Source organism: Moschus berezovskii, chromosome 20, assembly GCF_049115385.1.
Source record: "Moschus berezovskii isolate FMDL1 chromosome 20, NW_MosBer_1.0, whole genome shotgun sequence".
NCBI classification, from domain to species: domain Eukaryota; kingdom Metazoa; phylum Chordata; class Mammalia; order Artiodactyla; family Moschidae; genus Moschus; species Moschus berezovskii.
In genome coordinates this window covers 12,470,602-12,492,614 of record NC_142479.1, presented here as the reverse complement: position 1 = coordinate 12,492,614, position 22,013 = coordinate 12,470,602, and the positions used below count along the sequence as shown (strand labels likewise).

Here is a 22,013-nt window from a genome sequence, read left to right as displayed (position 1 = left end):
CCTAGATAGTATATTAAAAAGCAGAGACATTACTTTGCCAACAAAGGTAGGTCTAGTCAAGGCTATGGTTTTTCCAGTGGTCATGTATGGATGTGAGAGTTGGACTGTGAAGAAAGCTGATCGCCGATGAATGGATGCTTCTGAACTGTGGTGCTGGAGAAGACTCTTGAGAGTCCCTTGGACTGCAAGGAGATCCAACCAGTCCATTCAAAGGAGATCAATCCTGGATGTTCATTGGAAGGACTTGTGCTAAAGCTGAAACTCGAATACTTTGGCCACCTCATGCGAAGAGTTGACTCACTGGAAAAGACTCTGATGCTGGGAAGGATTGGGGGCAGGAGGAGACGGGGATGACAGAGAATGAGATGGCTGGATGGCATCACCGACTCGTTGGACATGAGTTTGAGTGAACTCCGGGAGTTGATGATAGACAGGGAGGCCTGGTGTGCTGTGATTCATGGGGTCGCAAAGAAGCAGACACGACTGAGCGACTGAACTGAACTGAACTGAAGTCATGTTTGACTCTTTGCAATCCCATGAGCTGCCACATCCCAGGCTTCCCTGACCTTTACTATCCCCCTGCGTTTACGCAAACTCATGTCCACTGAGTCAGTGATGCCATCCATCCATCTTATCCTCTGTTATCCCCTTCTCCTTCTGCCCTCAATCTTTCCTAGCATCAGGGTCTTTCCCAATGAGTCAGCTCTTCACATTAGGTGGCCAAAGTATTGGAGTTTAAGCTTCTGCATAAGTCCTTCCAATGAATATTCAGAGTTCATTTTCTTTAGAATTGACCAGTTTGATCTCCTTTCTATCCAATGGAGTCTCACAGTCTTCTCTAGCACTGCAATTTGAAAGCATCCGTTCTCTGGCTCTCAGCCTTCTTTATGGTCCAACTCTGTATCTGTATATGACTACTGGAAAAGCCATAGCTTTGATTAGATGGATCTTTGTGCAAGGTGATATTTCTGCATCTTAAAACACTGTCTAGGTTTGCCATAGCTTTTCTCCCAAGAAACAATCTTCTTTTAATTCTGTTGCTGCAGCTACCATCTTCAGTGATTTGGAGACCACATAAATAAAACCTGTCACTGTCATCTATTTATCATGAAGTGATGGGGCCAAATGCCATGATCTTAGAGTTTTTGAATGTTGAATTTTAAGCTAGGTTTTTCACTCTCCTCTTAAATATTCATCAAGCAGCTCTTTATTTACTCTTTGCTTTCTGCCATTCAATGGGTATCATCTGCATATCTGAGGTTGTTGATATTTCTCAAGGCAGTCTTATTTCAACTTATGATTTATCCAGCCAGAATTTCACATGATGCATTCTGCATATAAGTTAATTAAACAAGGTGATAATATACCTTGGCACAATCCTTTCCCAATTTTGAACCAGTCTGCTGTTCCATGTCTGGTTTTAACTATTGCATCTTGTCCTACACACAGGTTTCTCAGTAGACAGGTAAGGTTGGTCTGGTATCCCCATCTCTTTAAAAATTTTCCACACTTTGTTGTGATCCACACAGCCAACGGATTTAGCACAGGCAGTGAAGTAGAAGCAGATGTTTTTTTGGTATTCCCTTCCTTTTTCTGTGATTCAGAAATTGTTGGCAATTTGATCTCTGGTTCCTCTGCCTTTTCTAAATCCAGGTTGCATACCTGGGAGTTCTTGGTTCATGTACTGATGAATCTTAACTTGAAGAATTTTGAGCATAATCTTTCCAGCATGTGAAATGAGTGTAAGTTCATGATAATTTGAACATTGTTTGGCATGTTCTTTTTTTGGGATTGGAATGAAAGTTTTTCCTATCTAGTGGCCACTGCTGAGTTTTTCAAACTTGCTGTCATATTGAGTGCAGCACTTTAACAGCAACATCTTTTAGGATTTTAAATAGCTCAGCTGGAATTCCATCATCTCCACTAGTTTTGTTCCTAATAATGCTTCCTAAGATCCACTTGACTTCACACTCCAGCATGTCTGGCTCGGGGTGGGTGACCACATCATAGTGATTATCTGGGTCATTAACACTTTTTTTTTTAAAATAGTTCTTCTATGTATCTTGCCATATCTTATGAATCTCTTCTGCTTCTGTTAAGTCCTTGTGGTTTCTGTCCTTTAATGTGCCTATCTTTGCATGAAATTTCCCTTTGGTATTTCCAATTTTCTTGAAAAGATCTCTAGTCTTTTCCATTCTAGTATTTTCCTGTAGTTATTTGCATTGTTCACTTAAGAAGACTTTCTTATCTCTCCTTGCTCTCTTTGGAACTCTGCATTCAGATGGGTATATCTTTCCTTTTCTCCTTTGCCATTTGCTTCTCTTCTTTCCTCAGCTACTTGTAAGGCCTCCTCAAAAAACCACTTTGTCTTGCATTTCTTTTTCTTGGGGATGATTTTTGCTCACTTCCTCCTGTTCAATGTTATGAGCTCCATCTATATTTCTTTAGTTACTCTACCAGATCTCATCCCTTGAATCAAATCAGTTTTGTTTGGGAATTCCTAAATACTGTTCTGTGCTTTGAGTTTCTTGGAGAACGCTATTGTAAATATGAAAGAGTTTCTCCCAGGTTGTGTCAAATACCATTTAATTGTTTCAGTTCCACACATTTTGTGGAAAAAGCCTAGGCAGCCTAACCCTCTTCTACCACGGGATGAATTTAGTCACTGAAAATTAGAAAACTTAGGAAGTATTTTTCTGAGCTTGACTGCAAGTTTCAAAGTTCTTTTGTCTCTCTTTCTCTTAGGACTTCCTTGTGGTTTTCGAATAGACAAGTCTTGAAAATCACTTACTTGTCATGATGTGAATAGATGTTCATCAATTATTGATTTCTCAAGCAGTCAGACTACACATATGTTGGACATGTAATCTACGTTTTATTCTCTTAAGGCATGCCATCTGGCATGATGCAACATGAAAGTGTACTCTTCAACACATATTTTCGGAGACTCACTCTGTTCCAGGCTAGCACTGGGTGGGTATGGATGAATGAAATAAAGATGCCCTCTATCATTATGGACTTTACAAACTTTTACAGAAAAAAAAATAACAAGCTTATAATGATAAATTGGGGTAAGTGGTATAAAGGGATTAGATTCTATAAGGAGATAAGAGCAAGGACTAACCTAAGAAGCACAAGTAGAAATATTTCTTGAAGAGTCTTACGATGAACCAAAATTTGAAGAATAAGCAGGAACTCATCATTCAGAGTAATTGGAAGTCAGGGAGTTTAGAGTATAATTCAGTCTTTGTCACCTAATAGCTCTGAAATCTCATGACGCTCTTATTGACTGTGAGTAATTTAGATATTTAGAAAAAAATGTATTAAATCCATAGGAAATAGTTGAGCACATTATGATAGCTCTCTTGGTGACATTTTATCACATGTGAATGTGTTGCATTTCGTTGTGGTGCGTTCCTCAGCTGTTGTTTAAAAGCAAAAGGTTTGCCCTCATAGTGTGTGATTGTTGAGTGAAGAGCCATCTGGTACCCCTTTGCAAGCTGGATGCTGAAAAGTCAATGGAAATGGTTTTTTGGCCTATGGATTAGAATTTTGGCAGGAAGATGGAATCATGAAAAAAGGTATGCCAAGCATAGAAGAGGGAAATATTTGAAGCTACAGACAATGGAAAGAACATGGCAAACTGAGAGAATCAAGAGAAGTTTGGTATAACCTGAATAATGATATGGGACTTGAGGGTGGAGCTAGTGAAAAGTTACCACAACCATGTTAAAGAGATTGAACTTGATCTTGTGGGAAAATCAGAGCCAATGACAATTTTTGTATTAATGCTGGTCAAAATTGATTGCAATGATTTTTTGGAGGGAGGAAAATAGTGGCAAAGATGTTGTAGTTGTCCAGGCAAGAGATGCTGAGGGCCTAATCCTTTAGAATTGAAATGAGACGGCTGAGCTATTTTCAAAGTAGACATTTCCTTTTGTTATGAAATGATGAAAGAGAAGGGGGAATATGACTTCAAAGTGCAGACTGGATAATGACACCGTGAATAAGATGGGATTTGCCTCACTCCTATTGGAAAGAGCTTCTACCTCATCTGTGCTCTTATAACCCAAATCTTCCTCTATATTGACCATCTGCTTACGTGTTTACTTCTCTTGGTTGACAGGGAACTCCTCAGTGGCAAAAAAATGCTTTATTTATCACTGATTTCCCAGCACAGCTGGCAAGATATATTTGATGAATTCAATATATAATAAGCACTAGTATTATTTGACTTTCCATTGTTGTGTTTTACTGAATACGTGACATATTTTGAAAGTGTTATTGTGTATTCTGTAGACTATTGTGTATTCTGAGAATGTTGAGAAGTTGATTGAGAGAAGTGGCTTTGATTGTTTTATTTCAAGAAGAATAGTGAATGCTCCTAAGGTAAGAAGAATATGTGATATGTGAAGGAACATATTAGCAAACCTAAATTCGTTTTATCTCTAAAAGGAAGCCATGAAAAAGGGCTTCAAGGAAAAATAATACAAGAAATTACTTCTGAAAATCTAACTGTCTGAGTTGGGTCATCCTTAGCCTTGGATAGACAGAAAAACTTTGCACAAAGAACACACAATTTTATCAGATATTATATAAATGTAGAAATTAACCTCAGCTACACTTTTTTTTCCATTTGTATTCTCTTTTTGTCAGACCCAGTTCTTTCAGTTAGAGAATGTCATTGAATGTAAGGACTGAATATAACTTTGATTAAAATGTTTATTTGGTCTGCTGAAGGTTTAATTTTTTTGAATGGTTGAATGATCAAACTTCAGTTATTTGATCAAATCACTATTGGCCTACGTTGTTGTTGTTGTTGTTTTCCTGAAGTCGGGCTGAATATAAGCAAAATTCTTAGTTGAAAATTCAGCAGTTGTGTTTTGGACATTTAATTTCCTGAATATTTTTCAGGAAAAATTCACAATAAGCAAAGCAAAACTTATTCACAATAAGCAAAGCACAGCATAGAAGCAGTTAATTGTAATTAAAGAATGACATTTTTCTAATAATCCAAATGCTAAGTGCAAGGCTTTATTCTCTTCTCTTGGTTGCTTTGTTTGTAATAAATACTTAATGAACTTGAGATTTGAAAGGTAAGATGCTTTACATGGCTATCTTCCTGAAAGATGGCTTTGTGTATCAGTCATTATCTTGACATCTTTTTCCTTTTCTGTTCATACGACTATGCTTATTTATTGATTGCTAGGTTGTCACATTCAGTTCCATTCAAGCATCTTCTGTAAGTCTAATATTTTGCAAACCTTGAAAAGATAATTTATTATATGTCTTAGAATCTTAGAGTCAGAAGATGTAGGTTGGAAGGTAGAAACAAGGAACTTCTAAGAACTTAGCTATATGAAATGTAAGATTTTTTCACTCCAGTTTGAATTATTAAATCAACCCATGGAACATTAGATATAGACAGTCATCGTAAGAAGGGATGCCCCATAAATTTGTTGAGAATTTATTGACTGATCAATATATTTAGACAATATATATTTACTGACATCTGTAGAAAGAAAAATTGGTGACCTAAGAAAGTTTAGAGGAAAAGAGAAGTCTGAGAGTTGAAAGTTCACAGTGACTCTTTAACTCTGTCTTAGAAAGGGTTTCCTGGTCCAGCCTACTATGAAGTAGTTCCCCTTGATGAACTGAGGCTGGTGCATTCAGGACATGTGTGTCATAAACATTTAAAACCTTAAATTCTCTATGCTTTGAGTCCATGCTTAAATAATCTTTGATTAAAATATGGCTTTCCCTTTTAGAAGAAAATTTCATGATAGGCAGATAAGAATGTGTATTATAAATCAAGAGCTTGATTTATAAATTTTAATCTCATAAATTTAGTCTACGTAAATCAGGTACTCAAGTCCAGATCATTGTAGCCTGATAAAATGAAGTTCTGGGACCTTCAAAGTGAGATGCCAGACACTGATGTCTAGTAAATTCATCAAGATAGCCTTCTAGGTTACCTCTTCTGGAGAGAGGTCAACCTCATTCTCTACTATCAGTCAAATGTTTGCAGACTTTCAGTGGAGTGTCTCCTAACCAAACTCTTTATATTAGAGTGGAAGAAATTAAAACCCAGACCAGGTGATTTAACTTGATTGAGGTCACATACAATTTTGATCTGTTGACGTTTTCCTTCCATTACACCACATCACCTATTAATACACTATAATCCTTGAGAAACTGATCATATTCAGCAAATCTTGTCCAAATCATAGAGAGAAACGAAACTCCTGGATTATTTATTAGTCTAATCTTTATTCCAGTACCTCACTGGGTGATGGATCTAAATGTCATTTAATTCACCCTGTACTGTTTTCCTTCCATCTGTTGGAGTCAGGATCTAGAAAATCCCAACTCATATTTCAAGACTCACCCTATTTGTTACTTCCAAATTCAAAGCCTTCTCAAGTTCTCCAAGTAGGATTGGTCACTCCCTCCTTTGCACTGTTCATAACTCCACATCAGTTCAATTCAGTCACTCAGTCGTGTCTGATTATTTATGAACCCATGAATCACAGCACGCCAGGCGTCGCTGTCCATCACCAACTTCCGGGGTTCACTCAAACTCATGTCCATCGTGTTGGTGATGCCATTTAGCCATCTCATTCTCGTTTGTTCCCTTGTCCTCCCACCCCCAATCCCTCCCAATATCAGAGTCTTTTCCAGTGAGTCAACTCGTCGCATGAGGTGACCAAAGTATTGGAGTATCAGCTTTAGCATCAGTCCTTAAAATGAACACCCAGGATTGATCTCCATTAGAATGGACTGGTGGGATCTCCTTGAAGTCCAAGGGACTCTCAAGAGTCTTCTCCAGCACCACAGTTCAAAAGCATCAATTCTTCAGCGATCAGCTTTCTTCACATTACAATTATTTTATCCATACATGACCACTGGAAAAACCATAGCCTTGACTAGACGGACCTTTGTTGGCAAAGTAATGTCTCTGCTTTTTAATATGCTATCTAGGGTGGTCTTAACTTTCCTTCCAAGGAGTAAGAGTCTTTTAATTTCATGGATACAAGCAGCATCCGCAGAGATTTGGGGGCCCAAAAAAATAAAGTCTGACACTGTTTCCCCATCTATTTCCCAAGAAGTGATGGGCCCACATGCCATGATCTTTGTTTTCTGAATGTTGAGCTTCAGCCAACTTTCTCACTCTCCTCTTTCACTTTCATCAAGAGGCTTTTTAGTTCCTCTTCACTTTCTGCCATAAGGGTGGTGTCATCTGCATATCTAAGGTTATTGATATTTCTCCCGGCAATCTTGATTCCAGCTTGTCCTTCTTCCAGCCCACCATTCCTCATGATATACTCTGCATAGAATTTAAATAAGCAAGGTGACAATACAGAACCTTGAAGTACTCCTTTTCCTATTTGGAACCAGTCTGTTGTTCCATGTCCAGTTCTAACTGATGCTTCCTGACCTGCATACAGGTTTCTCAAGAGGCAGATCAGGTGGTCTGGTGTTCCCATCTCTTTCAGAAATTTCCACAGTTTATTTTGATCCACACACTCAAAAGTTTGGCATAGTCAATGAAGCAGAAGTAGATGTTTTTCTGGAACTCTCTTGCTTTCTCCATGATCCAGCGGATGTTGGAAATTTGATCTCTGGTGCCTCTGCCTTTTCTAAAACCTGCTTGAACATCTGGAATTTCACACTTCAGTATTGCTGAAACCTGGCTCGGAGAATTTTGAGCGTGACTTCCCTAGCGTGTAAGATGAGTGCAATTGTGCGGCAGTCTGAGCATTCTTTGGCATTGCCTTTCTTTGGGATTGGGATGAAGACTGAACTTTTCCAGTCCTGTGGCCACTGCTGAGTTTTCCAAATTTGCTGGCATATTGAGTGCAGCACTTTCACAGCATCATCTTTCAGGATTTGAAATAGCTCAACTGGAATTCCATCACCTCCACTAGCTTTGTTCGTAGTGATGCTTTCTAAGGCCCACTTGACTTCACATTCCAAGATGTCTAGCTCTAGGTGAATGATCACACCATCGTGATTATCTTGGTCATGGAGATCTTTTTTGTACAGTTCTTCTATGTATTCTTGCCACCTCTTCTTTACATCTTTTGCTTCTGTTAGGTCCATACCATTTCTGTCCTTTATCGAGCCCATCTTTGCATGAAATGTTCCCTTGGTATCTCTAATTTTCTTGAAGATATCTCTTGTCTTTCCTATTCTGTTATTTTCCTCTATTTCTTTGCATTGATTGCTAAGGAAGGCTTTCTTATCTTTCCTTGCTATTCTTTGGAACTCTGCATTCAGATGCTTATATCTTTCCTTTTCTTCTTTGCTTTTCGCTTCTCTTCTTTTCACAGCTGTTTGTAAACCCTCCTCAGACAACCATTTTGCTTTTTTGCATTTCTTTTCCATAGGGATGGTCTTGGTCCCTGTCCTATACAATGTTATGAACCTCCATCAAGAGTTCATCAGGCACATAATCTATCAGATCTAGTCCCTTAAATCTATTTCTCACTTCCATTGTATAATCATAAGGGATTTGATTTAGGTCGTATCTGAATTGTCTAGTTGTTTTCCCTACTTTCTTCAATTTAATTCTGAATTTGGCAATAAGGAATTCATGATCTGAGGCACAGTCAGCTCGTGGTCTTGTTTTTGCTAACTGTATACAGCTTCTCCATCTTTGGCTCCAAAGAATATAATCAATCTGATTTCGGTGTTGACCATCTGGTGATGTCCATGTGTAGAGTCTTCTCTTGTGTTGTTGGAAGAGGATGTTTGCTATGACTATTGCGTTCTCTTGGCAAAACTCTATTAGCATTTTCCCTACTTCATTCCCTACCCCAAGGCAAATTTGCCTGTTACTCCAGGTGTTTCTTGACTTCCTTCTTTTGCATTCCAGTCCCCTATAATGAAAAGGACATCTTTTTTGGGTGTTAGTTCTAAAAGGTCTTGTAGGTCTTCATAGAACTGTTCAACTTCAGCTTCTTTAGTGTTACTGGTTGGGCCATAGGCTTGGTTACTGTTATATTAAATGGTTTGCCTTGGATATGAACAGAGATCATTATGTCATTTATGAGATTGCATCCAATTACTGCATTTCGGACTCTTTTGTTGATCATGATGGCTACTCCATTTCTTCTAAGGGATTCCTGCCCACAGTAGTAGATATAATGGTCATCTGACTTAAATTCACCCATTCCAGTCCATTTTAGTTAACTGATTCCTAAAAATGTCTACATTCACTCTTGCCATCTCATGTTTGACCACTTCCAGTTTGCCTTGATTCATGGACCTAGCATTCCAGGTTCCTATGCAATATTGCTCTTTACAGCATCGGACTTTGCTTCTATCAGCAGTCACATCCACAACTGGGTATTGATTTTGCTTTGACTCCATCCCTTCATTCTTCCTGGAGTTATTTCTCCACTGATCTCCAGTAGCATACTGGGCACCTACCGACCTGGGGAGTTCGTCATTCAGTATCCTATCATTTTGTTCTTTGATACTGTTCATGGGGTTCTCAAGGCAAGTGTTCTGAAGTGGTTTACCATTCCCTTCTCCAGTGGACCACATTCACATTATGTGAAATATCCAAATGCCTATTTTGCTGCTTATTAACATGTGAGCTCCTCTAAAACAGTAATGAAAGCTTTACTATCTCTGTATAACAGCACCTATTGTAGCATCTTGTACCTAGTATATGTCATAATAAAAAAGAAAGAAGAAAGTGAAAGAAGATAGAAGAGAGGAAAGACTTGAGTGTATTCTTGACAAGGTGAGATTTTGTTTTCTCAGCAAATATCACTGGGATTGCATGAGAAGAAGAAGGCGTAGAAAATGTAGGCAGAACCACAAATGCAGCTCAAAAAGTAATGTTTCCAGGCTAATTTGGAAGATCCTGAGTCATTTTCTTCTGTATTGCAGAATACAATTATAAATTATTAAATTTTTCCTTCACATTCCACAGTGGATTTAATAATAATGTCCTCAGAATCCAGGGTGTGGAGCATTAGGAGAATTTTTGCTCATAATTACCCAGATATTAATAAATACCTATTAATATCAGTTCTCTAAAGTGACTTCATGTCAGACTTGAAGAGAGGTTGAGTCCAGTGGAAACTGAGATGTTTACATCAATTGAACAGATGGAAAAGAATCAAAGTGTATGCTTGAGAAGAGGTTTCTATGACATTGTGTCAGAGACAACAGTGGATGTTTCACCAGCAGAGCTAATTTTATAGTGGGGATCGAAATATTATTTAATCAGTAGTGCTTCATACATAATTCAATTAACTGTCTTCACTCTTCAGTATTAATGAGAATACGAGCCTGGATTAATGTGCAAGTGCCTCATAAAGGAGCTCCCAACCTACCTAAGTGCTGCCAAAACTTAATAACGTCCTGCCAATCAAATTTTAAAATCTGAACCCAATCCATCAGGGCACTGATATTACAAATTATCCTGAATAATTCTCATTGTTTTCTAATTCTTTAATTATGCTGATCTTTGCACTAATGTATTTAATTAGTGTATGGGGGAAGCAAGTAAGAGCGGTTGCTTCATTGATCGCTGCTATTATATAAACAAAGGAGAATTTTATTGCAAACAGAATTAAATGAAAAATTCTGTTTTTGATTTTGTTTTTAATTAGAGACAGCAAGTTTCGTTATAACAAACTGAAAAGCTGTTTTTAGCTTGAGAGGATTTTTAAATATTTAGAATACTTGGTTCACATCTGTCCAATACCTTGTCAGGTTTTAGCTCAGCTTTTGAACTTCAAGAAACTTAATTTTGTTTCATTCTTTTCTGAAGTCGGGTATTAGAGTATTAGTAAAGATACTAACAAACAAGTAATCAGGGTCACTTGAAATAATTAAGAGACTATCATTATTCTGGATTTTTTTTCAAGATGAATAAATATAGCCTGAATATTATTAGAGAACTGCTAAAGGATAATGTCTAATGTGTTTTAAGACTATGCCTGAAATCAGAGAAGTATGGCCATTGGTCCAGTCTTTATAATGTTCGTTTAATTTATAAATATGTGCACTATGGCTCATATACACATGCTATATAGCTATGTATACATATGGCTATGTTTCAAGAACTTAGCTATGCTGTGGGTATATATAAAGCATTTTGAAAGCGAGTTCCAGATCTCAGAAAAGCAAAACTCTACTGACTGGAGTAGACAGATAAACGTGATAGTGATAATAATGATGACAAAAATGATGGTGATTATGAGGATGATAGTTCCAACTACTGTACATTTAACTCATTGTCAACACCTTTATATGTTTTGTTTCATTCTCATAACCCTGTGAGATAGATACTATAACTCCACTTTTACAGCAAGTAAGTTCAGTTCAGTTCAGTCGCTTAGTTGTGTCCGAATATTTGCTACCCCATGAACCACAGCACGCCAGGCCTCCCTGTCCATTACCAGCTACCAGAGTCCACCCAAACCCATGTCCATCAAGTCGGTGATCCCATCTAGCCATCTCATTCTCTGTCGTCCCCTTCTCCTCCTGCCCCCAATCCCTTCCAGCATCAGACTCTTTACCAGTGAGTCAACTCGTCGCATGAGGTGGCCAAAGTATTGCAGTTTCAGCTTTAACATCAGTCCATCCAATGAACACCTTGACTTTTATCTTTAGGATGGACTGGTTGGATCTCCTTGAAGTCCAAGGGACTCTCAAGAGTCTTCTCCAACACCACAGTTCAAATGCATCAATTCTTCAGCGCTCAGCTTTCTTTATAGTCCAACTCTTATACCCATACATGACCACTCAAAAAACCTTCGCCTTGACTAGATGGACCTTTGTTGACAAAGTAATGTCTCTGCTTTTTAATATGCTATCTATGTTGGTCATAATTTTCCTTCCAAGGAGTAAGCATCTTTTAATTTCATGGCTGCAATCAGCATCCGCAGATATTTTGGAGCTCCAAAAATAAAGTCAGCCACTGTTTCCCCATCTATGTTCCATGAAGTGATGGGATCGGATTCCATGATCTTAGTTTTCTGAATGTTGAGCTTGAAACCAACTTTTTCACTCTCCTCTTTCACTTTCATCAAGAGACTCTTCTTTTTCACTTTCTGCCATAAGGGTGGTGTCATCTGCATATATGAGGTTATTGATATTTCTCCCGGCAGTCTTGATTCCAGCTTGTGCTTCCTCCAGCCCAGCATTTCTCATGATGTACTTTGCATATAAGTTAAATAAGTAGGATGAAAATATACTGCCTTGATGTATGCCTTTTCCTATTTGGAACGATACGGTTGTTCTATGTCCAGTTCTAACTGTTGCTTCCTGACCTGCATCCAGGTTTCTCAAGAGGCTGGTCAGGTGGTCTGGTATTTCATCTCTTCAAGAATTTTCCACAGTTTGTTGTGATACATATAGTCAAAGGCTTTGGCATAGTCAATAAAGCATAAATATATGCTTTTCTGGAACTCTCTTGCTTTATCCATGATCCAGCATATGTTGGTAATTTGATCTCTGGTTCCTCTGCCTTTTCTAAAACCAGTTTGAACAACTGGTGGTTCATGGTTCATGTATTGCTGAAGCCTGGCTTGGAGATTTTTGAGCATTACTTTACTAACGTGTGAGATAAAAATTACACTCATAATAGGATAGTGGTTGCCTCAGAGGAAGAAGGAAGAACAATTGGATTGAAAAGTTCACAACTATATCTGAAACATTTATAGATCTTAAAAACCAGCACTTGAATATGATATGACAAAGGGAAAAACTTATGAAATCTGAATTGTAAAGAGATGGATATTTTGCTTCTCTGTATATTCGAAGTGTTTTCTAATAGTGATTGTTTTGCAGAAAGCAAGTGCAGGTTGGTGATGGAGGACCTGTAAGATGAGAGGGTAGAACTGGAGTAGGGACCAAACTGACAGGTTCATGGAGAGTTTTCTAAAGAATCTGGTGACACTTGTTATCAACAGCAGAACTTTATTAAGTGACTATTGATTCCTGGCATTGTATTAGATGCCTGAGAAAGAAAATAAAACTATCCCGGACTCCACCCAAGAGATTTCACAATATAGTTGTTAGTAAGTAAATAGAATATTGCATACACATATTATTTAATATGAATTGTATCTGAAGGACATATGCATCTTGGAGGCGGGTGATGTGGAAATGTTTTTGCTGACGATTGGAAGCTCTAAAAATTTGAGGCCTCAAAACTCCTGTGATTAAGGATAAGAAGAGAATGAGTATGAGATATTATTTATTGTATTTTTCGTATACATTATTCTCAGTTAATACTATCAGACACCATTTTTTTGTTGTTATTTAATTGCTAATTTCTGTCCAACTTTTTTATGACCAACCCCATGTACTGTAGACTGCCAGGCTCCACTGTCCTTGGTTTTTTCCAGGCAAGAATACTTGATTGTGTTCCATTTCCTTCTACAAGGTATCTTCCTAACCCAGGGATCAGACAGTCTAGGAGGTAGGTAAAAATACCACATTATTGTAGGTGAAACCTGAAGTTCATAGGGCTTAAGTACCTCATCCAGTTAAGAGAAATGTAACTGTGGGAACACAGTTTTTAAGTGGTGGAAAGTATATTCACACAATAGACACCTCTATATCTTATCATAAAAACAAACTGTTTTTGGAGTCTGCTTTTATAGGGGCAGTTCCTGGGGCCATCTATAAGCAAGTGGTATTTCTGACTTGCTGACATCTTGGAAAAGCAGCTGGATGTTAGCAGAAAGCTTGAGAATCTAATAGAAGGCTCAAGGTGTTTCCCTATCCAGAACTCCAAGTGTCTGAGAACATTTCAACTACTTCAGTGTGATCAGATGAGAAACAGAAAGTTGAACATGCCAAAGGAAGAAGGAATAAGAATTGAACACACCTTTACTTTTGGGGGCTCCAAAATCACTGCAGATGCTGATTGCAGCCAGGAATTTAAAAGATGCTTACTCCTTTAAAGGACAGTTATGACCAACCAAGATAGCATATTAAAAAGCAGAGACATTACTTTGCCAACAAAGGTCCGTCTAGTCAAGACTATGGTTTTTCCAGTGGTCATGTATGGATGTGAGAGTTGGACTGTGAAGAAAGCTGATCGCCGAAGAATTGATGCATTTGAACTGTGGTGCTGGAGAAGACTCTTGAGAGTCCCTTGGACTGCAAGGAGATCCAACCAGTCCATTCTAAAGGAGATCAGTCCTGGGTGTTCATTGGAAGGACTTATGCTAAAGCTGAAACTGCAATACTTTGGCCACCTCATGCGACGAGTTGACTCACTGGAAAAGAGTCTGATGCTGGGAGGGATTGGGAGTGGGAGGAGAAGGGGACCCCAGAGCATGAGATGGCTGGATGGCATCACCGACTCGATGGACATGAGTTTGAGTGAACTCCGTCCGTTGGTGATGGACAGGGAGGCCTGGCGTGCTGTGCTTCATGGGGTCGCAAAGAGTCGGACACGACTGAGCGACTGAACTGAACTGAACTGAACTGAAAGTTTATGACTTTTAACTGAGGGTAAATATGTTGGATTAGATTGATTCAGTTAGTGCAAAACACAAGAGAATCTGAAAAGATGATTAATGAATATACAATAAAAGTTATTACGTAGGTATTAAAATATTTTTGCCTTTTCATACTGTTCATGGGGTTTTCAAGGGAAAAATGCTGAAGTAGTTTGCCATTCCATTCTCCAGTGGACCATATTTTGTCAGAACTCCCCACCAAGACCCGTCCATCTTGGCTGGCCCTAAACGGCATGACTCATAGTTTCATTGAGTTACGCAAGGCTGGGATCCATGTGATCATTTTGATTAATTTTCTGTGATTGTGGATTTCATTCTGGAGGCCATGGGGTTGTAATTCTTGCTTCTTCTCTGTGCCCTCTGATGGATGAGATAAAAGGCTCGTGCAGGCTTCTTGAAGGGAGGCTGTGGGAAAAACAGGGTCTTGCTCTGGTGGGCAGAGCCATTCCTAGTAAATCTTTAATCCAATTTGCTCTTCATGGGTGGGGCTGTGGTACCTCAAGCTGTCAGTTATTTGTCCTGAGGTGGTCCAGTCCTGGAGTCTCCATTCTCTGTGGCAGGGCTGTATGCTCTACGGGAGGGCTAATGGTGACCTCCTCCAAGAGGAGTTCTGCAAACACACTGCCTCACAGGACTGCTGCTGCCTGTGAACTCTGACTTTGGAGCAGGCCCTGTAAGCCCAGCCCTCTGTAGGAAACCCCCTAACACTCCCAGGCAGGTCTGGCCCAGTCTCTTGTGAGGTCACTGCTCCTTTCCCCTGGGTCTTGTGGCACACAAGGTTTTGTTTGTGCCACCAAGTGTCTCTGTTTCCCCCAGTCTAGTGGAAGTACTCTAATCTAATCCCACTGACCTTCAAAGTCAGATTTCCTGGGGATTCCCAATCCCTTTGCCAGATCCCCAGATTGGGAGGTCTGACGTGGGACTTAGAACAATCATCACAGTGTGGAAAATTATTTGGTAAAATTGTTCTCTAGTTTGTGGTCTGCCCACCCAGTGGCTTTATGCAAGGTTACAGGCTCTGTGGTAAGGATAATGATGTCTTCCTATAAGAGGACTTACACCACAATCTGCAAAGTTAGAGATACCTAGGGAAACTTTCATGTAAACATGGGCATAATACAGGAAAGAAATGGCAAGGACCTAAGAGAAGCAAAATAGATTAAGAAGAGGTGGCAAGAATACACAGAAGAATTGCAAAAAAAGGTATTAATGACCCAGATAACCATGATGGTGTGGTCACTCACCTAGAACCAGATATCCTGGAATGTGAAGTCAAGTGCGCCTAAGGAAGAATTAGTAAGAACAAAACTAGTGGAAGTGTCAGAATTCCAGCTGAGCTATTTAAAATCCTAAAAGATGATTGCTGTTAAAACACTGCACTCAATATGACAGCAAATTTTAAAAACTCAGAAATGGACACAGGACTGGAAAAGGTCAGTTTTCATTTCAATACCAAAGAAGAGCAATGCCAAAGAATGTTAGAACTGTCATTCAGTTGTGCTCTTTTCAACAGCTAGCAAGGTAATGCTTAAAATCCTTCAAGCTAGACTTCAACAGAAAATGAACTGAGAACTTCCACATATACAAGCTGAATTTAGAAAAAGCAGAGTAACTAGAGAAAGAATGCCAAAATCTGCTGGATTGTACAGGATTCCAGAGAAAAAAATCTACTTCTGCTTCATTGATTACTCTAAAGTCTTTGACTGAGTGGATGACAGCATGTAGAAAATTACTAAAGAGATGGGTATACCAGACCACTTTACCTGTCTCCTGAGAAACCTGTATGCAAGTCAAAATGCAATAGTGAGAACTAGACATGGAATTGGCTCAAAGTTGGGAAAGAGTACATCATGGCTGTATATTGTCACTCTGCTTACTTCACTTATATGCATGTGAAATGCTGGGTTGGATGAATCACAAGCTGGAATCAAAATTGCAAGGGAAAATATGAAAAAACCTCAGGTATGCAAATGATACCAGCCTAATGGCAGAAAGTGAATTGGAACTAAGGAAGCTCTTGATGAAGATGAAAGAGGAGAGTGAAAAACTCAACATTCAAAAACAAAGCTCATGGCATCTGGTCCCATCACTTCAAGGAAAATGGGGACAAAATAGTAACAGTGGCAGACTTTATTTTCTTGAGCTCCAAAATCACTGCTGATGGTGACTGCAGCAAAGATACTTGCTCCTTGGAAGAAAAAATATGACAAACCTAGACAGTACATTAAAAAACAGAGATATCACTTTGTCAATAAAGTTCTTTACAGTCAAAGCTATCGTTGTTCCAGTGGTCATGCATGGATATGAGAGTTGGACCATAAGGAAAGCTGAGCACTGAAGAATTGGTGCTTTTGAACTGTGGTGTTGGAGAAGACTCTTGAGAGTCCCTTGGACTGCAAGGAGATCCAACCAGTCCATCATAAAGGAAATTAGTCATGAATATTCATTGGAAGGACCGATGCTGAAGCTGAAGCTCCAACACTTTGGCCACCTGATGTGAAGAACTGACTCATTGGAAAAGACCCTGATGCTGGGAAAGATTGAAAGTAGAAGAAGTGGGTGACAGAGGATGAGTTGTTTGGATGGTATCACCGACTCGATGGCCATGAGTTTGAGCAAGCTCCAGGAGATAGTGAAGGATAGGGAAACCTGGTATGCTGCAGTCCATGAGTCACAAAATGTTGGAAATGACTTTGTGATTGAACAACAACAGATCATTTCTCCAAACAGCACTATGTGCTTGTTACCAAGTACAATACAAGTCCTACCATGGCTATTTTACAGAGGAGAAAACAGAGACCTTGGAAGGTTATGTAATATACACAAGATCACCCATCCTAAGACCCACATTGGTCTAGATGCCAACAAACACCTAGTAATCAGTGAAATTGAAGTTTGAAGCCAAGTGCCTCCAGAATTCTGAGTCTTAATCAACAGATTTCTTTTTGCATATCTGGCTTTCCCATCTGCGATACTTCAAGGGCATGCACTATGCCCTATACACTTTTTTCCCATAACCCCTATCAATTCAGGTCAGTTCAGTTCAGGTGCTCAGTTGTGTCCAGCTCTTTCCAACCCCATAAATCACAGCACTCCTGGCCTCCCTGCCCATCCCCAACTCCCGGAGTTCACTCAAACTCATTTCCATCGAGTCAGTGATCCCATCCAGCCATCTCATTCTCGGTCGTCCACTTCTCCTCCCTCCCTGAATCCCTCCGAACATCAGAGTCTTTTCCAGTGAGTCAACTCGTCGCATGAAGTGGCCAAAGTATTGGAGTTTCAGCTTTAGCATCAGTCCTTCCAATGAACACCCAGGAGTGATCTCCTTTAGAATGGACGGGTTGGATCTCCTTGCAGTACAAGGGACTCTCAAGAGTCTTCTCCAACACCACAGTTCAGAAGCATCAATTCTTCGGTGATCAGCTTTCTTCACAGTCTAACTCTCACATCCATACATGACCACGGGAAAAACCATAGCCTTGACTAGACGGACCGTTGTTGGCAATGTCTCTGCTTTTTAATATACTATTTAGGGTGGCCACAATTTTCTTTCCAAGGAGTAAACGTCTTTTAATTTAATGGCTGCAATGAGTATCCGCAGTGATTTTGGAGCCCAAAAAATAAAGGCAGGCACTGTTTCCCCATGTATTTCCCATGAAGTGATGGGACCAGATGCCATGATCTTTGTTTTCTGAATGTTGAGCTTCAAGCCAACCTTTTCACTCTCCTCTTTCACTTCCATCAGGAGACTCTTCTTCTTCACTTTCTGCCATAAGGGTGGTGTCATCTGCATATCTGGGGTTATTGATATTTCTCCCAGCAGTCTTGATTCCAGCTTGTGCTTCTTCCAGGCCAGAGTTCCTCATGATGTACTCTGCATATAAGTTAAATAAGCAAGGTGACAATATACAGTCTTGATGTACTCCTTTTCCTATTTGAACCCAGTCTGTTGTTCCATGTCCAGTTCTGACTGTTGCTTCCTGACCTGCATACAGGTTTCTCAAGAGGCAGGTCAGGTGGTCTAGGATTCCCATCTCTTTCAGAATGTTCCACAGTTGATTGTGATCCACACAGTCAAAGGCTTTGGCATAGTCAATGAAGCAGAAATAGATGTTTTTCTGGAACTCTCTTGTTTTCTCCATGATCCAGCGGATGTTGGAAATTTGATCTCTGGTGCCTCTGCCTTTTCTAAAACCTAATTGAACATCTGGGAGTTCACGATTCACATATTGCTGAAGCCTGGCTTGGAGAATTTTGAGCATGACTTTGTTAGCGTGTGAGATGAGTGCAATTGTGTGATAGTTTGAACATTCTTTGGCATTGCCTTTCTTTGGGATTGGGATGAATACTGACTTTTCCAGTCCTGTGGCCACTGCTGAGTTTTCCAAATTTGCTAGCATATTGAGTGCAGCACTTACACAGTACCATCTTTCAAGATTTGAAAAAGCTCAACTGCAATTCCATCACCTCCACTAGCTTTGTTCGTAGTGGTGCTTTCTAAGGCCCACTTGACTTCACATTCCAAGATATCTGCTTCTAGGTCAGTGATCACGTTATCGTGACTATCTTGGTCGTGAAGATCTTTTTTGTAGAGTTCTTCTGTGTATTCTTGCCACCTCTTCTTAATATCTTTTGCTTCTGTTAGGTCCATACAATTTCTGTCCTTTATCGAGCCAATCTTTGCATGAAATGTTCCCTTGGAATCTCTAATCTTCTTGAAGAGATCTCTTGTTTTTCTTACTCTGTTGTTTTCCTCTATTTCTTTGCATTGATCGCTGAGGAAGGCTTTCTTATCTCTCCTTGCGATTCTTTGGATCTCTCCATTCAGATGGTTATATCTTTCCTTTTGTCCTTTGCTTTTCCCTTCTCTTCTTTTTACAGCTATTTGTAAGGCCTCCTCAGACAGCCATTTTGCCTTTTTGCATTTCTTTTCCATGGGGTTTGTCTTGGTCCCTGTCTCCTGTACAATGTCACGAACCTACGTCCAGAGTTCATCAGGCACTCTATCTGTCAGAGCTTTTCCCTTAAATCTATTTCTCACTTCCACTGTATAATCATAAGGGATTTGATTTAGGTCATATCTAAATGGTCTAGTGCTTTTCCCTAATTTCCTCAATTTAAGTCTGAATTTGGCAATAAGGAGTTCATGATCTGAGCCACAGTCAGCTCCTGGTCTTGTTTTTCTAACTGTATACAGCTTCTCCATCTTTTTCTGAAAAGAATATAATCAATCTGATTTCAGTGTTGACTATCTGGTGATGTCCATATGTAGAGTCTTCTCTTTTGTTCTTGAAAGAGGGTGTTTGCTATGACCAGTGCGTTCTCTTGGCAAAACTCTATTATCCTTTGCCCTGCTTCATTCCGTGCTCCAAGACCAAATTTGCCTGCTACTCCAGGTGTTTCTAGACTTCCTACTTTTGCATTCCAGTCCCCTATAATGGAAAAGACATCTTTTTGGGGTGTTAGTTCTAAAAGGTCTTGTAGGTCTTCATAGAACCATTAAACTTCGGCTTCTTCAGAGTTACTGGTTAGGGCATAGGCCTGGATTACTGTAATATTGAATGGTTTGCCTTGGAAACGAACAGAAATCATTCTGTCATTTTTAAGTTTGCATCTAAGAACTGCATTTTGGACTCTTTTGTTGACCATGATGGCTACTCCATTTCTTCTATGGGATTCTTTACCACAATAGTAAATATAATGGTCATCTGAGTTAAATTCACCCATTCCAATCCATTTTAATTCACTGATTCCTAAAATGTCTATGTTCACTCTTGCCATCTCCTGTTTGACCACTTCCACTTTGCCTTGATTCCTGGACCTAACATTCCAGGTTCCTATGCAATATTGCTCTTTACAGCACCGGACCTTGCTTCTATCACCGGTCACATCCACAACTGGGTATTGGTTTTGCTTTTGCTCCATCCCTTCATTCCTTCTAGAGTTATTTCTCCACCGATCTCCAGTAGCAAACTGGGCACCTACCGACCTGGGGAATTCCTCATTCAGTATCCTATTCTTTTGCCCTTTAATACTGTTCATGGGGTTCTCAAGGCAATTATACTGAAGTGGTTTGCCATTCCCTTCTCCAGTGGACCACATTCGGCTGTGGTCCATGTGATTAGATCAACTAGTTTTCTGTGTTTATGATTTCAGTGTGTCTGCCCTTTGATGCGAGGGGTCGCAATACCTACCGTCTTATTTGGGTTTCTTTTACCTTGGGCATGGGATATCTCCTCATAGCTGCTCCAAGAAAGCTCAGCTGCTGCACCTTACCTTGGATGAGGGGTATCTCCTCAAGGCCGCCCCTCCTGATTTTGAAAGTGGAGTAGTTCCTCTCCGCCCTCCTGGGCCCGGACAGCAACCGCCTATTGGACGTGGGTAGCTCCTCTCAGCAGCCGGCCCTGGCTTCAGGCATGGGGTAGCCCTTCTCGGCCACACTTCTTTGCATGGTCGGTTGTGCCGGAGTCGCCGTCTCTCACGTCTGCGCCGCCGGGGCCGGCGTCTTAGAGAAGAGATAACACCTATCCTACTCAAACTCTTCCAGAAAATTGCTGAGGAAGGGAAACTTCCAAATTCATTCTATGAGGCCAACATCACCGTAATTTCAAAACCTAGTAAAGATCCCACAAGAAAACTAGAGGCCAATATCACTGATGAATGTAGATGCAAAAAAAGTAACAAAATTCTAGCAATCAGAATCCAACAACACATTAAGAAGATTATACCTCATGACCAAGTGGGCTTTATCCCAGAAATGCAAGGATTCTTCAATACCGGAAATCAATCACGTACTGTGAAGAAAGCTGATCACCGAAGAATTGATGCTTTTGAACTGTGGTGCTGGAGAAGACTCTTGAGAGTCCCTTGGATTGAAAGAAGATCCAACCAGTCCATTATAAAGGAGATCAATCCTGGATGTTCATTGGAAGGACTGATGCTGAAGCTTAAACTCCAATACTTTGGCCACCTCATGTGTCGAGTTGACTCACTGGAAAAGAGTCTGATGCTAGGAAGAATTGGGGGTGGGAGGAGACGGGGACGACAGAGAATGAGATGGCTGGATGGCATCACCGACTCGATGGACATGAGTATGAGTGAACTCCGGGAGTTGGTGATGGACAGTTAGGCCTGGTGTGCTGTGATTCATGGGGTCTCAAAGAGTCGGACACGATTGAGTGACTGAACTGAACTGAACTGAATACACCACATTAACAAACTGAAAAATAAAAATCATATGATTATCTCAATAGATGCAGAGAAAGCCTTCAACAAAATTCAACATCCGTTTATGATAAACACCCTCGAGAAGGTGGGAATAGAAGGAGCATAACTCAACATAATAAAAGCTATACATGACAAACCCACAGCAAATACTATCCTCAATGGTGAAAAACTGAAAACATTTCCTCTAAAATCAGGAACAAGACAAGAGTGCCCACTCTCACCACTACTATTCAACAGAGTTCTGGAAATTTTTGCTACAGCAATCAGAGCAGAAAAAGGCATAAA

At 39.9% G+C, this 22,013-nt stretch overlaps 1 protein-coding gene across 1 annotated transcript in view; it reads left to right on the top strand.

The window, feature by feature from the left end:
* Nucleotides 1-22,013, top strand: part of CA10 (carbonic anhydrase 10 (inactive)) — a 1,015,669-nt gene that overhangs the window by 258,955 nt on the left and 734,701 nt on the right. The window lies entirely within an intron of this gene.